The sequence below is a fragment of the Amphiura filiformis genome, chromosome 7, assembly GCF_039555335.1.
Source record: "Amphiura filiformis chromosome 7, Afil_fr2py, whole genome shotgun sequence".
Taxonomy (NCBI): domain Eukaryota; kingdom Metazoa; phylum Echinodermata; class Ophiuroidea; order Amphilepidida; family Amphiuridae; genus Amphiura; species Amphiura filiformis.
This window is the reverse complement of record NC_092634.1, coordinates 15,998,618-16,003,617: the sequence shown is the minus strand read 5'-3', so window position 1 is coordinate 16,003,617 and position 5,000 is coordinate 15,998,618. Positions and strand designations below refer to the sequence as shown.

The 5,000-nt window shown below is 36.8% G+C and overlaps 1 pseudogene; it reads right to left on the bottom strand.

Annotated features, from left to right (window-relative positions):
• LOC140156802 (polyamine-transporting ATPase 13A3-like) overlaps positions 1-5,000 on the bottom strand; it is a 46,684-nt pseudogene that overhangs the window by 20,468 nt on the left and 21,216 nt on the right.

Genomic DNA, 5,000 nt, shown 5'->3' with positions numbered 1-5,000 from the left:
AATTGACTTACGACAAATCAATTTATTTTTTTTCGTTTAAAAAATATACCTTGAAATATCCAACATTTTAGTCAAAAGTGAAAAAAAGCAAATGTTGATCCTTTTTTACCCATATTTTTAAAACGATCCTGTGAACGTAAGAGGTCCCCTAAGTTACTCTTCATAGTTGTGCAGTAGACCATAAAAAAGTGAGGGTAGACGTTGTGTAATCCGGCAATAACTCCACTGGATGTCGTTTTCAAAATGGCTGCCAAATCCCATTGAATTACGTGTTAATGCTTAAAATTATGCACTACTGAAAATAAACTGAGTCTGTTTTCTTTCAACTATTTATTAATAGCTTACGTACTATGACTCAATAAAGACTATAATGTGGGCGTATATTTAGAGGGCGCTTTTCAAAATGGCTGCCAAATCCCATTAAATTACGTGTCAAGGCTTAAACAAGTACAAATTAATGCAAGCTATTAATACAAAATATTATCGTTGTCAAGATGTCGAACGCCACTGGCCGGCTCCTTTGTTCAAAGGAAAGGTTAAAAATTCAGCAGGACAAACTTGTAATTAAATTCTGGTAGCATTAAAAAACTAATTTATTTTAATGCATTTTTACAACGTTTGGTTGCTAAAATGACCCGCTTATTTTGGTTTTTAATTTAAAACAATAATTGACACCTTTCGCATACTTCATTGCCCATAGTATTAAAATAAATGCGGGTCTAACAATGTTGATGCTCAAATTAGCAGCATGGGAAATATCGCAAAATATCGCAATTGAATAGGATAGTTGTTGAATCTTTACAAGCATGACAATACAGCCTGAATTGATACAATTAGGGCTTCTACTCCCCCATTATAGTCTTTATTGAGTCATATTACCTCCTTGTAAATAAAAATAATAAATAAATTTCGGATTTATATAGCGCCTTTTTCCAGTTAGATCTTGAAGGATTCAAAGCGCTGTAATTTCGCTGCCATGGTGAATCATCACAATCAGATCGCATCATCGCCAGTTGCAGCCGAACCTGGCGCAGACCTATCCGATCTTAGATTGTAACATCCATCAATTATCAGAAAGCAGGAGGAAACAGGAGATCCCGGGGAAAACCTGCGAGAGCGATCATGGAATCGGGATAAACCAAATGCACATACAGTCCTAGGGCACGGCCGGGGCTTGAACCCGGGACCTGAGTGGTGCAAGGAGAGGAAACTACCGCTGCGCCAACTCGCTCTCTCTTGAACCAACGTCATTAATAAATAGTTGGAAAAAGACTCAGTTTGCATTCAGTAGTGGATATTATTACATTCAGTAGTGCATATTTTTTAAGTCTTAATACGTAAGTTAATGGGATTTAGCAGCCATTGAAAACGCCCTCTAGCAGAGTTATTGTCGGGTTACACGAGGTCTACCCTCACTTTTTCCTCACTTCATGGTCTACTTCACAACTGTGAAGAGTAACTTAGGGGACCTCTCACACACACAGGATCGGCCTCAGACAACGGATTAAATACATATGCAATTTAAGGTAAGTTGTTATGGCGGACCGAAAAAATGGCATGGGAAATCAATTTTGGCGCTTTTTTTCACAAACTGCTCAAATCTACTTTGCTAGTTGGATTCCTTGCATCATTTCCTTTCTGAAAATGTATACTTTAATGTGTTTATCATCGTGAATTTTAAAGATATAATACAAAACAATCTCTAAAATGTCCCAAATGTATTTGAGTGATCCTGCCTGCCACCTTTACAAATAACCAAAGAATACGAAAACAAGCACATATTAAATGAAATAATTATTTAGAAATTTAATATACTTTTGGATTGTATTCATAATTCTATTTGTGTGTACTAACTGTTTTATCACAATCCCACAATGTTCATCTTTTGGGTGTGACACAGTTATAATGATAGTCATAAATGACCTCACGTTACCTTATCAAAGCAGACCACATCAAGAACACCAGATAAGTTAATCCTTTGTGGACTGATGCAGAATATGTTTAGTTTTTTTAGTCGTGTCTGGGCAAAAAGCATTCCTATTGTCAGTGAGACTGGCAACAATGGTTGTATTGCAATTGTCAAGGCATCTAATGTCAGAAGAACATTCATCCCGGCCGGTATCTGAAATGACATGAAACATTTATTTTGGCAATATCTTACAACTTAAAGCCATATTATAACATTTTTTAAATAAAATAGATTAGAATTTCTTTTCCATAAAATGTTAGCTTTACTGTCAGATATGTCGCCTTTTAATTTTGAGCCGTACAAGTGAGGTAAAGCAAAGAAATTTGGAATTAACTACCAGCGCCAATGCGTGTTACACCAGCGTTCGTAATAAGATACGATCCTTTGATGTGTCCCGCAGCCGTATACGTTCTGTGAGTGTGAACATCGTGTACGCGTTCGACTAATATTTCCATCGTAATAATAAAACGACGGTTCCTGCGTTTTATTCAAAATCTCAGATTTTGACAAAACTATACGGCATCTAACGTCTTGATTTTTGCAGGCTATAAAGTACATTACAATCGTGTAAAAAACAGAGTTTAAAAAATATATCGAGGGCGTCCTCCTCAGCAAATGTTATGGCTTTAATGTAGGTCGTTCACGTGATTATTGTTATAATAAAGGTCTATATTTTATGCACCTGGTATTTGAAATGAACGTAAAAAGTAGTATTGGGTCACGTTATTTAGTAGAGATGTCTTCTTGCTGATCCTCCCAAACCAACAAAATATAGTCACATTTTCCATTTAAAGAACTCGTATGAATTTGTTTCTGGGTCGCTATAGACGAATCCAATTTCACGCATTCCTGCTCCTGAATGGCAGCCATTAACCGCGACGGGTACCCAACTATCCCACCTAAAATGTGGGATGATGCGGCCTTGAAGGGTATTATAAACTGTATTCTATCACCCGTGTAACACGTAGACAAAAGAATGATGACAGTTTACAACACAAAAGAATCTAACATCAAATTTTAAGCGGGTTTAATCCACCCAATTGGGTACTCACAACACCTGTTTGGTGCATGCGGCTACCCAAATATGGCCGACCAAATCCTGACCATGACTTGGCTCATTGGATTCGTCTATAGTATTATGTGTTGGATTTATTTTCCATACATACCTCGTGCGTACTGAGTACCCATGCGGAGTAGATCACGGCAACAAGCGCTAACCAAGGCAATAACAAAGTTTGAAAAAGAGGTACGAGTTACTAATGTGTAACTTATGTAAGGGAGCTAAAGGGCATAATGCGTTTTAGCATCCTTCTCTTAAAATATGGTACACTAGATAATATATATCCACGACAAACGCTCATTTTCACAATTTCAATGGACATGTGCAAGTTCCATGTAGTTGCTTGTACATGGGATGTCCCTAATTGAATTGTATCGTAGGAAAATTATTTGGGAGAGATTTTTAAACATCAAACCAAACACAACTAAATAATTGGTGTGTTTGAGGAATAAAACAGCTATCACTTACTTTTTGAATTCTAACATTTGTTTGCTCCGTTCTTGAAATATAAGAATTTTTTCAAAATACCTCATTTTCTAAACCGTTCACGGAATATTAATCAACACGATCCATGATCAGTATCTGAAGTTGCAATTGATCAGTATCTGAAATTGCAATCATTGTGCATAGTGAGTCTATTGTCGTTCAATGATTGTTGAATCCGTTATTATATTTCCAGAACAGAGTATTCAATTGTCAAAATTCAAAAAGATTATGATAGCTGTATTGTTCCTCAACCACAACTATTTATTTCTGTTTGGTTCGGGCTTTAAAATACATAAAAAGTATATTTCCGGCGATACAGACCCCCGAATATATAAGCTTATATACATCATTTGATCATTTTGCTCATAACTCGATAACAACGAACAGTCGTAGATAGGTGAAACTGGTTTTTTCCAAATCGTTATGATCTGAGGAATTTTTGGCTTAGGTTTTTGATCTGTTAAACTTTGACAATCCCTCATTTCAAATATATAGTTTTGGTTTCTCTATTGTTCAGAAACCAAAAATCAAGGGATTAAAATGTGGAGATGAACTGGTATGCAATCATAACACTATTGTGCTGGGAGGACACAAGAGGGTATATATAATCAAAAGTATAATGGCCTATAACCATACGCATATAATAGCCTATTGTGCTAACATTTTCATTATCGATATCTATCAACGCGGACGACTTTTGATGCTCTCTGCCGTAGGTGGCACACTTCCATGACACCATAAAATTACACCCGAGTTCCGAGATTCGTTTGATAAGTTATGCATATACATCATGTGCATATATTGAGGGGTGTGGGTGTTTTGTTTATTTGTCTGAAATATAAACGATGCATGATGATGTAGATGATTTGATTATGAATTAGATTATTCCCCGGAAAGCACAACCCATACCTGTTACCTATGTTCCTCCGCCACCTATATATAACCTCCTCCTCCCCCTCCCCACACTCGATATCGACTCTTCCCTATTATTCCACTCCACTCTTGAGCCCCCTCTCCCCCCTCCTTCCCTTCCCACTTCCAATGCTCTCTCCCCTCTGTTTCTCTTTCTCCCTTACCCTTACCCCCCCCCCCCCACACACACATACCCTCTTTCCCTGGCGATCTCTTCTATCTCTCTCTCTCTCTATTCTCCAATAAATAAATTGAATAAAAGTTAGTTTAAACCAGCTTTCTAGGATATTGATCTTCCGTCATGCGACATGCACATAAATAGAGTTGTGTATAATAGTGTTTATAACACTGAAGTCATAATCTGTCAAGTGTCTATTGTAATGTCTGTGGAAATCTTTCGATGGTCTATATATTTTCACAGTGAAATCAGCTTAGGCTAATTCGTAGTCTCAAGTCAATGCTTTCAAACTAAATCAGTGCTTTCAAATGTAGACTGCTTTGTTCGACTTCTCTGCTCGTGAATATTGCACTGCGAAATTTAAACATTTCTTTTGTATACTTAGTTTTTTTTTT